Raw genomic sequence first — 12,704 nt, 5'->3', positions numbered from 1 at the left:
GCCTGGACCGGCAGCTGGCTCAGCCTATCAGCGATCCACTGAGAGCCTGAGCCAGCACCTCTGGCCCCCTCCACAGCCGAGCACTCCAATGAGCACTGAAGAGGCAGGGCAGAAAGCCGGTAACTGACAGTCATGGCTCTCTGCTCAGAGCGAAGGGGGAGAACTGAGCAATCAGCAGTGTTTGGTCACTCAGTTCTCAGTGCAGAGCCAGCGTGGGACAGATGCAGCGTCAGATCAATGCTTCATCCACCTAGATGAGTGTAAATGTTTGTTTTTAAGTCCATACTTCTCTTTTAAGATTATGAAGCATTCCAGACATTCAGGCTTCATGACAACATAAAGACAAAAATGCATCAATATAGAACAAGGTCAAGATCAGCAGGTTAAAGTAAAAAAAAAAAAAAAAAAAACTGAAGGTGAAGTGGTTTCTACAATCCTAAAATGTTGCAGCCATTGGCCTTGAATGTAGATCTTGATCAGTATTATTGCTGCAGATTCAATGAGTTAATGATGTGTGTTTTAATTTTACAGGTGAGATTCTTTGGAGGTGTATCTACCCCTTGCTATTTTGGAACCTTTTGTAAATGCAAATAGAATAGATTAGTAGTAGACATGTGAATTAAATTAGGTTATTTCTGGTCTGAACAGTATTTCTATCGATGAGATGAATTACTATTGTGGAGCTTTGTATGACTTGACAAAGGATTGGTTAAAATCCAAAACTGATGACATTTGAATTAAATAAAAGAAGTTAAGTGCAGCAAACCTGTTGTATTCTAATCAGAGACGTGCGGTGAGGTCAGTGGCTGGTGAGGCACTGGCTAGTATCAGAGCCAGATACACACAGGTTACATATGCCACGATCGTTAGAGCCAATAAATTACATCGGTGATCATATTCCTATAGAGCGCCAACATCCAAACTAGTTAAACACAAAAAGAAAAACCCCTAAATGGACTTTAAAGGCACTAAATTGTTGGAAAAGGTATAATTTATCAGTCATAATACAAAAATTAACAATAACGTGTATTGGAATGATTACAGTTACTGTACACAAAATCACGATTGCACTATGGAATTTTCTGGGTTCACCCGACATGTTTCAGAGTATCAAATATCTCTTTCTTCAGGGGTGTTATAAGAAGGTCAATCGTGTATCTACAATATAGTGGTTACAAAAGGTCACAAGAATTATCATATAACAATCAGTGGTACGATATAATATATCTGCATTACATGTATTTGAACAATTGTAGTGGTGTCACCAATGAAAACATTCCATAGAACTATTAAAAACAAACATAGACAGAACTGTGTCTCCATAAACCCCCTGCTTAACCACTTAAGCCCGGGACCATTTGGCTGGCCAAAGACCAGAGCACTTTTTGTGATTCGCCACTGTGTTGCTTTAACTGACAATTGTGCAGTCGTGCGATGTGGCTCCCAAACAAAATTGATGTCCTTTTTTTCCCCACAAATAGAGCTTTCTTTTGGTGGTATTTGATCACCTCTGCGGTTTTTATTTTTTGCGCTATAAACAAAAAAATAGCAACAATTTTGAAAAAAATGCATTATTTTTTACTTTTTGCTATAATAAATTTTTTTTTTTCCTCAGTTTAGGCCGATAAGTAGTCTTCTACATATTTTTGATAAGACGATCATGGAGAGAGCTCACGGCGGGCGCACGCGATGGCACGGAGGCAAATTTAAAGGGATGTACCTGTACGCCCATTTTCCTGTCCGTGCCTTTGTGTCGACGTATATCTACATGCGGTGGTCGGCAAGCGGTTAAAGTGGCTGGTCTTGTTGATATGCTTTAGAATTGCATAAAAGTGATGCAACTGAAATTGAAAGAATGCCATACTCCCCCAAGGGCCAAAGGACAGCTAGGGACACTTAAGCCAAAAAAGAAGGCGTCACTGTAGGTAAAAGTGATAAGATATATAGCACAGAGTAAGCATAATTCGAACTTGATTAGATTAAAGTAAGTGCTATATCTATTTATTTAGATGGATAATACATCCTGCCTGTGCCAAATAAGGACAGGCTGGTGGTACAAAGATGATTTGAGGAGATGAAGATGGTATATACTAAAAGAGTAAGAAATGCATAGCAATGCATCAGTCATATAAGTATACAAACTAGTGTCTTAAAGTATTTAGATTCCTATCAGTTTTGATGTATTTCTTAGTTTATATTTTTATTATGGATCATGCGTTAATTAGATTTAAATAATATTTCAAAATACAGGAACATAAATTGATCCCAAATTAGGCAAGATAATGTATATTCCATTTATATGGTAATAAACGTAATGTACATTTGCATGGGTGCCTGATTTAAACAGTGTGTGCCATTGCCGTAAATCTATCTCTATATCAGCATATTACTAGTTAATAGATTTGATTATTAAGCTTATTGTGAAACCATTATATTATAAGCCTGGAAATCCTCATTTATTCCTTATCTTATATAAGTCATTACCAGTAGTGTATTTAGGTTTTGTGCTGCCCTAGGCCTGACTAAACTCGTGTACCCCCCAATTTAAATATGACCCACCCCTTCCTGTCAAGGCCACACCCCTTGTTGTTTAAGACCTGCCCTGAAATTTTCGAGTGGGGACACTTCTGAGGGCCTGGGGGGCAATGGATTCCCCCAAGATAATTTGCATAGATTTCCTCTCACTTCTTGTTTGGCTATGGGGCAGGAAGTGAAGGGACAGGGATGGTAAAAAATAAACTGACAGGGGCTATAACCCTCCCTTACTCTATCCAAAATGAAAAAATAAAAGTGTTGCCTATAGTTCTACTTTAAGCACAAATTTCTGATAATGTTATGGAGAGGACTAAGAAGATATAACCATGGCAATGGTGCAGCAGAAAACATATAGCACAGTGAGGAAGGTTTGTGGTCCAGGATGATAGGACAGTCAAAATTAGAAGCGGCACCCCCCCCCCCCCACAGTTGCGGAATGCCTGCCTCCTGCATACCGGAAGCAGTGCGGGCACTTTATGGGGGCACTAGACTAATTTGCCTCTCAGCCCAGTCTGCCCCATAAGACTGGTGCTATACTAACAGTTTAGCGCAAGCCGGAGGGGACTCTTTCCGTGCTGCCCCCCTGCAAAGTGCTGCCCTAGGCCTGAGCTTGTTGGCCTAGGCCATGATACAGTGTAGGTCGGTATTGAGCAAATGGTATTATCAATAGATAAGTCATTTCGCTCACATGTATGCATAAAGTGCAATGCATATCACCCAAAACTGGGCCCAATGAGAAAAAAGGAGGACTCGAATAATATATCAAACCTTGCACATAAACAACAGTCACATGGAGACACGTCCTGGCATCCAAACCAAAAGGTGGATGTCAGCCATAACTCCAAAGATGCCTGAAATATACCTCCCCATCCAATCACATGCATCGCCAAATTGTTTCAGCTGCGCCTGAGAGGGGGGGGAACCAAGAGCGCGCCTGTGCTGGCTTCCTGAGCCGTGCACGCTCATCCCCATCCTGACCGCACATGCGTAACGTCAGCGCGACGCCATGCATGCGCAGCCCACCAAAACAGAAAACCTCTCCAGCGGACTGCGCATGTCTGCTGGAGTAGTAAGATGAAGACCAGACGAGATAGTTAGACATCTGTAGTCCCCACACAGTCCCCTGTGTGTGCCCGGCGCCCAATGGTTCACACTCAGGGGGTTAGTCAGCATATACCCATGAATTTCATGCATTAATTGTGTTTGGTCACTATAATAAACCAAACCACAGGGGGCCACAGAACAAAAAACCCACCCCAGCCCTCTAGTGGTAGGTGGCAGAAATGCCATAATAATGATAAATTGCAGGAGGTAAAGAAGACACAGGGGAACACTGATCAGGATTAACCATACATCACAGGACAATATTTATAAAGTTTTAAAGTTTTTAACCACTTCTGGACCACCGCACGCTGTTATACGTCCTTACTTTGAAGAGGAATATCATTGTTATGGCAGCAGCTAGATGCCATAACCCCAGTATCCTCTTCTTCGGCTGGCGGTCTGTTTTACGATAAAAGTGGTCTCTGCAGCGGATTCGCCGCAAGATCACTTTTATCAGCAGCGGGAGAGGGCACCCCCCCTCCCGCTGCGCTCCGGTGCCCTTCGCCACTTACCGGAGCCGTTGGCAGCGGCGGAGGTGATCGGATCTTCACCCTTGCTGGGCATGGAGACGAGTGAAGGGAAGATGGCCCCCACCCGTCTCCATAACATTGCATGGCTCTTAAAGGGCCTTTTTTTTTTTTAAATGACAATTTTTTTTTTTTTATTGCATTTTAGTGTAAATATGAGATCTGAGGTCTTTTTGACCCCAGATCTCATATTTAAAAGGTCCTGTCATGCTTTTTTTCTATTACAAGGGATGTTTACATTCCTTGTAATAGGAATAAAAGTGACACAATTTTTTTTTTTTTTTTAAGTGTAAAAATAAAAAATAAATAGGTCAAATAATTAAAACAAATAATAAAAAACATTTTTTTTAAACGCGCCGTCCCGCCGAGCTCGCATGCAAAAGCGAACGCATACGTGTGTAGCACCCGCATATGAAAACGGTGTTCAAACAACACATGTGAGGTATCGCTGCGATCGAGCAAGAGCAATAATTTTAGCCCTAGACCTCCTCTGTCGCCTATGGAAATTTTTAAGGGTAAAAGTTTGTTGCCATTCCACGAGTGGCTCAATTTTGAAGCGTGACATGTTGGGTATCAATTTACTCGTTGTAATGTTATCTTTCACAATAATTGGGCTAACTTTACTGTTTTCTTATTTTTTAATTCAAAAAAGTGTATTTTTTTCCAAAAGAAGTGCGCTTGTAAGACCACTGCGCAAATATGGTGTGCCAGAAAGTCTTGCAATGACCGCCATTCTCTAGGGTGTTAGAAGAAAATGTATAATGTTTGGGTGTTCTAAGTAATTTTCTAGCAAAAAAAACTGTTTTTAACTTGTAAACAACACATCTTAAAAAGAGGCTCGGTCCTTAAGTGGTTAAAAGGAATTAGCAAGATTAACATTATGCATATACATAAGATTCCAATATAATGTTGGTGCTCAAAAAGTTGTTGGTTAATCACATAGAAGATTAACCTATATTACTTATATATGGGAGTGCATATAAAGAACCAGGGAATGCACATGGATATACTATATTTTATTTCTCCATTCCCCCTGAGGAAAAGCCCTCAAGAAAGGGTTTAAAGCAAATAGCCTCATTGAGGCCTAGCGGAGAAGTAGCTTTGAGATTATGTATCCAGGGCAGCTCCATTTGGAGGAGAATCTTATTCTAGTCTCCTCCTCTGGAGCTGGGGTGGATACGATCTAATGTAAGAAATTAAATTTTTGGAAATTTTCCTCCATGTACTATTTTAGCAAGTCTGCCCAAAGGTAAATTGGGGTTATTGATTTTCATACTTCTTCTGTGCCTATATGCTCGTCTCCAGAATTCGAGTTTTGTCTTGCCAATATAAAAATAGCCGCAATTGCAGCATAGCCTGTAAACAACTCCGATGGTTCTACAATTGGCAAAGTGCCTAGGACGGAATGTTTGACCATTAGAGAGAATAGGATTCCTTTGAGTAAGCATGTATTTACAATAGTTACAGGCCCCGCACATAAATGTGCCTTATTTGCACAGGTCTTTTCTAGATTCCCTCTTATGTTCACTGGCAATGAGTTTGTCTCGGATCGATGACGCCCTCTTAAATGTAAAGTGGGGACGATCAGGAACAAATTGTCCCAATATGGAATCAAAGGACAACATATGCCAGTACTTGTTGACAATGTTGTTAACTTTGGCTTGTTGGTTTGTATATTTTGTGATGATATGTAGAGGATTAGCATAATTTTTAGTTTTTTGTGTATATATATATTATTTTTTCTATCTTGTGATGATGCCCATTGCTATGCTCTTTTAAGGGAGACATGCAAGTAGCCTCTCAGTAAGAGCCTATCACAGACTTTTTGAGCCTCTATTTTTAAGCTTGCATCATCAGAGCGAGAGCAATAATTCTAGCACTAGACCTCCTCTGTAACTCTAAACATGTAACCTGTAAAAAATGTTAAAGCGCCGCCTATGGAGATTTTTAGGTAACGAAGTTTGCCGCCATTCCACAAGTGTGCGCAATTTTAAAGCGTGACATGTTAGGTGTCTATTTACTCTGCATAACATCATCCTATTATAGAAAAAAAAAAAATCAGGCTAACTTTAGTGTTTTTTATTTTTTTATTCATGAAACTGTTTCTTTCCAAAAAAAAAGGTGTTTGAAAAAAATCGCTGCACAAATACCAGGTAACATAAATGTAACATAAACGCACGCCAAACTTTTCAAATATTTATTTGTAAAATATTTGGAAAACCATTTATCATTTTCCTTCCACTTCACAATTATGTGCCACTTTGTGTTGGTCTATCACATAAAATCCCAATCAAATACATTCATGGCATACTTGGTCCGGCGGACAATCCGATCGTGTGTTGGCTCCAGCTGACTTTTTTTTCTCAAAAGTTTGACGGACCTAGATTTAAAACATGTTTCAAATCTGTCCGACGGACTCGAGTCCGGTCGAAAAGTCCGCTCGTCTGTATGCTAGTCCGATGGACAAAAAACGACACTAGGGCAGCTATTGGCTACTGGCTATGAACGTCCTTATTTTAGTCCGGTCGTACGTCATCACGTACGAATCCGTCGGGCTTTGGTTGATCGTGTGTAGGCAAGGCCGTTCATTTGGAATGTCCATCGTAAAGTCCGTCAAAAAGTCAGCCGGACAAAGTCTGCCGTAAAGTCCGGTCGTGTGTACGCGGCATAACATGACAAAATGTGGATAATTTAAAGAGGTATGAAATATATATATATTAGAATACAACAACAGGTTTGCTACACCTAACTTCTTTTGTTTAATTAAAATGTTATTAGTTTTGGATTGTAACCGATCCTTTCTCAAGTCATACAAAGCTCTACAATAGTAATTCATATACCCATCAATATGTACCTATGGAGCAGCCTCTTTCCATTTTAGACATGAGGTATATTCCGTTCACACTCCATACTGGAATCAACCATATGGTTAAGAGGTTGCTGAAACTTGTTTTAAGGTGCAAAGCTGTTCTTGATTGCATGATCACATAGAAAACAATGTGTTGGGACCATGTAGGGGCCCTTCTTCAGGCTTTCGTATTGACAAGATGGTTTCTCGCACCATTCACCTGGCTATACAAGGTTCCAATCCCATCCAGCACAAGCTCCTGCCAGTGGCTTTGCACCTGTTCTCCTCAAAGATACATATACTTTTACTTCACTCCAAAAGGAACCTTTCTTTGTTGAAGAGATCATTTGATCGTTCATTAGCAGTCTCCAACTATTTGTATGACGTTTCACTTTAAACTCTGTGGAATATTATGATTGGAGTGTACATATTCTCAAGGAGAACATACATGAACAGATGAGATCTATGCTGTGCTAGAAAGCTAGTTGGCCAGGTGAATGGTGGTGTGCAGAAAACATTTTTTTCTATGATCTGAAATCAAAAGAGGTTGTTCTGTAAGAACATTAGGGGTGGCCACACCATTCTGGTCAATATTTTGCTGACATGGAGAGGAAGAAGATGTTGACACGGTGTTTAATTTCTGAATTGGTCATTGTTTGAGCAGTCATGACCTCCACTATGCATAAGTGCCTTCATTCAACTATGTCTGCAGTTGTGATTTCATCTCTTTGGCATGGAAACCTGTGGGCGTATGTAGGTTGACCTCCCTACACAGGTGGTGCTGTCTGCAACCACCATGCAGGGAGAGTAGAGGACAGGAGGAACTCATGTTCCTCTTATGCCCCGTACACACGGTCGGATTTTCCGATGGACAATGTCCGATCGGAGCGTGTTGTCGGAAATTCCGACCGTGTGTGGGCGCCATCGGACATTTTCCTTCGGATTTTCCGACACACAAAGTTGGACAGCAGGAGATAAAATTTTCCGACAACAAAATCCGATCGCGTCAATTCCGACCGTGTGTGGCCTGTTCCGAAGCACAAAGTGCCACGCATGCTCAGAAGAAATTCCGACACGGGACAGCTCGTTCTGGTAAACTTAGCGTTCGCAATGGATACAGCACTTTCGTCACGCTGCAATGTAAAAAATGGTTTAATACAGCGCACTCTCTTCTTCTTTATAATGTGACAAGAATGAAGTAGTTTTGCTGCTCATATTCACACACACTTCTCACAAAGTTTTATTTGTGTTTTTTTAGTGGGATTCCCTGAATATATTGTTATTAGTTGTCACATCTGACAGTTTTATATTTTTTATGTTTTTTTTTTTTTTGATTTTAAGCCTTTTTTTTTTTTAATGTTTGGATTTTTTCCAAGGCAGATCTTTGTTCAATGTTATTTTTATTTTTACTCCAGAATATTTTTGTGTGTGTTTTGTGTGTCAAGTTACCCCAACACCATTGATATCTTTTATTATTTAATCTCAAGGAGATTGTTTGTTGTTGGTGACCCTTGTTCATTTCACATTGTATATTAGAAATGTACCTGAATCCTCACAAACCAACTGTCATTTTTGAAGTAAAACACATAGGAGAGTATAATTCAAAACAAAAATCCTTTATTAAGGGATCAGAACCAAACAAAGAGGAAGGCAACACTGGATCAACAAGAGAAATTAGCGAAGCCTGGGACCCCCACGGCAGACATCAATTCTTAAACATCAAAATTGGTGGCCTGAGGAGTCCATATGTAAATGAGGGCAGTCTGGTCCGGGATTCACAGAGACTCGGATAGCAGCAGATGACATCTGTGTCCGCAGGCTGTGGTACCACAAGAGGCTGCATCTTTTGGCCGACCAGACTGGATCCAGGGCAATCACTCTCTGGTCTTCCTTTCACACTTCCTTCCGGGCTGTGGCTGTGCAGTTGGAGATGTGGCAGGAGGAGGAGTAGGACCTGGAGGAGGAGGAGGACTGGGAGGACCTGGAGGAGGACTGGGAGGACCTGGAGGAGAGGGAGGAGGAGGAGGAGGACCTGCAGGAGGAGGAGGAGGACCATCCCAAAGCTGTGTGTGAGGTGTAATTTGGCCCCTCGCACCTTTCTCCAGAGCCTCTGATATGAGGGCCTGACACATGGCTTTTTGGCCCTCCTCCATCCTCTGCATTTTATAGGCAATGAATGCAGCAATGTTCTCCTGCCTGGTGTGGGGTGCTCCCAGGACCTCTGTAGCCCTCCAAAAGAATCTGATAGCCGCCTCCTCTAGGGCACTCGTCCTACTGCCACTTTCTGTTTTCAGGGGGGGTGGAGGGACCTTGATATCAGCCAGCCGGCTCGGCCCGGCCACCTCCTGGCTGAGACTTCCCTGTGTATGAAAAAGGGACATGGTTTTAGTTTTTGCATCATCAATCACAATCCTAAATTAGTACTCCCAACTAACATCTAGGTAACATCATTTATTGGACAAGCAGAAATATTTAGAGGAATGCTATACCTGGCTCAATCTGGGCTCCTCCACATATGGCCTGGAAGGCCCAGGTTGGGCGTCAGAAGCCTCAGCCGGGGGGGAAGGAAGCGTGGAAGGAAGACTGGAGAGGGATGGCCTGGGTTCATTCTGGCCTGCCAGAAAGTGCAGCCTGTCGTAGTACAACATCCTGGGGACATAGATGTCATCTGCTGCTCCGGATCTCTGTGAATCCAGGACTTTCTTGCGCTCCCTTAGATATGTGCTCCTCAGGCCACCAATGAAAATCTTTAAATAAGTGATGTCTGCCGTGGGGATCATCTGCTTCACAATTTCACACAATTGCTCCAGTGCTGCCTTCCTCTTTGCTTGGTTCTTGAAATGGGGGTGGGTAATCTCCCACAGACAGGGCAGCTCCCTTAGCATATCAATGAATAGTGACATGAAGTCAGTATCTCTCATTAAGATATCCATGTTCACTGCAAGACACAACACAAGACAAAGCCTAATGTCAGACCAAACTCTCCTAATCTTGTTACAATATAGGCCTCAATCTAGAAGCAGTATAGGCCCAAGTTTGTCTCTTACCTTCGTTCTTACGATCGGCGCGTCCAATGCTCCTTCCTCCGCTCACAGATCGTACGTAATACGCACGCGTGTTACGCTTTATACACACTGCGCATGCGTGTAACTCCGCCCACCCCTGACGTTCTTTCTAGTCTATTCCCCGCCCCTTTTCGTTCGGCGCAGTGGGGGAAGAGCATGATGGCGGAGTTACAACAGGTGCGTGATAATTCTAACAACGAGGAGGAGGAGGAGGAAAGCCCGGATCCAGGCACGTCCCGATCCAGAAGGAGACGTTTTAAGGCCACAAATATGTCGTTTGGGGAGATGTTGGAGATGGTAGACATCATGAAGAAGTCCGACTATGACTGAAAATATGGGCCTTACCCCAACCCCAACATCAGAAAGGCCAAAATCATTGGTAAAGTGGTCCGGAGTCTGGAGAGGAATTTCGGGGTACGAAGATCTAAAGATCAGCTCAGGAAGCGGTGGTCGGACCTGAAGTTGAGAGAGCCAGAGCAGTACCGAAAGATCCGGAGAGTGCTGCAAAAAAGTAAGTAGTTGTGCTGTGTTCATATTCTTTCTGTCTTTATTCCATTCGTTCTGCTCCATATGCTTTTAGTAATTGTAACGTTTAAAAAGGTCAACTTTAATGTTCATGGGCCCATTATTCGTTCGTATCAAACATTTTTCTTTCGGCCTCTAGAACACCATTGTTTAGGCCATATGCATTTTCCCACATTTTTTTTGGGCCTACTTGGATGCCAAATATTTGTTTGTGTAGATGGGTTTGTTACTAGAATGAAATGCCAACTAGATTGTGTGTAAGGAGAGGACACTGAGCAGCTGTTTTCACATCTGGACACTGGAGCACTAGTGTGGGACACAAGAACACCATTTTTATTAGGGGGGGCACACAGGTGCTCCAGTGTATACTATAGGGGGGCTACATCTGTGAAGCTTGTACCAAACAGGTAAAGTATTGCAGCTTGACAAAGGGCAATAAAAAATATACATCTTGGAACTCGGCTAAAATAGACAATTGTACCCCACTTCCAAGCAATGTTTCCTATTTCTAGTTCTGTCATCAAATATCTGTGTGCTAATTATACCATTTTTATTTTACATAGGGGAGAAAAGACTCAGAGGACACCCCTCATCCCAGGAGACCAGAGACCCCCCCCCTCTGGAAGAAGGGGAAATACCAACCCAAGAAGCTGAGCAGGAGGAAGAAGAAGATGTGGTGGAGATTGGCACCACAACAGGTGAGTGTCTGCAACCACAAGCTCAGGTAAAAGAGATGGATGTTGGCAGATTTTTGAGACCTGTTTTTTTTGTTCTTTATCTCTTTTTAGGTGATCGGGATCCAGAACGCTTTACATCTGAAAGTGCCCAGATACTGATCGGGGAGATCATGGGGTGTAATCTCCAATTGCAAAACATCCAGCAACAAATCAGTGATGTTATTAAAAAAAATAATAACATCATTGATGTTTTGGGGCGAATTTAAACCCCACAAAATCACCTGTTTTATCTTACTAAAATTTTTACAATGTTTAGAAAAGCCAAATTTGGAGGATGCACACAGTGTGCCAACATGTGCTATCTGCCATCATGGGAGATCAATGGATGTGTTTTGGGGGTGCAACCCCTTACTCAATTATAAAGTAGCGTTGAGGAAGGGCTTGCTCCCCCAAAACACGTCCCTTGATCCCCCCTGATGGCAGATAGCACATGTTGACATTCGTAAATTGGTGTGCATCTTCCAAATTTGGCTTTTCCAGGGGTGATTTCCCCCCATCTGAACGCTATATCAAACCCAGTTCCTAAATACTGATGTCTGATATATCCTTCAGGTTTGACCTAATGTGAACTTTGTAAGTTCAAGTTTTTTGGCTTTCTTGTTGGTTTTACACAGGCCTGTTTTATCTGAAATGGATATTTCGATTTTTGATAATGCCCCCCCAAAAATTGTTATACAACAAACATGTTGTTTTGTTTTAAAAACCTTTGGTAAATGCACATGTGATTGTGCAGGTATAAAAAAGTGCCTTACTCAAGAATGTGTGGATTATTGTCTCAACACTACAACACTTTTGGGGTGATGTAATAGCTGTTTTATGCAAAAATGGGGGTTATTTCCTAAGGGCAAATACACTTTGCACTACAAGTGCAGGTTCAGTGCAGTTGCAAGTGCACTTGTAGTGAAATGTGTTTTTGCATTTAGGAAGTACCAGCCAACACTATTCTTTATAAGGTTACCCAATCACAACATTTTCTGCACTCAACACATTTCTGTCAGGGTCAGCTCAAACAAACACAAGCAGTAAATGTCCACCAAGAATAGCTTTTGGTTGTTTTTATTTGAAAAAGGTGTCACAGATTGTCTGGCATATTGATAGCCCCCCTACCCGCAAAGAACTCCAGGTATCGTAACCGGACATCACGGGCACTCAGGGAGGGCAAGCCAGGACGGCCGCTTTCAAGCGCTGTCATTGTTGATGTATTTGGTATTCCGGCCTCAGGCCCAACTGAGCCAGCATAGTTGGCTGAATGTTTTCTTAAAAAATTATGGAGAACACAGCACGCCAGTATAATATGGTTCAGTTTATACTCCGCCATATGGATGGGTGTCAGAAATAGTCGGAACCGGCTGGCCAGGATTCC

Source organism: Aquarana catesbeiana, linkage group LG01 (assembly GCF_042186555.1).
Source record: "Aquarana catesbeiana isolate 2022-GZ linkage group LG01, ASM4218655v1, whole genome shotgun sequence".
Taxonomy (NCBI): domain Eukaryota; kingdom Metazoa; phylum Chordata; class Amphibia; order Anura; family Ranidae; genus Aquarana; species Aquarana catesbeiana.
This window is presented reverse-complemented; position numbering follows the sequence as displayed.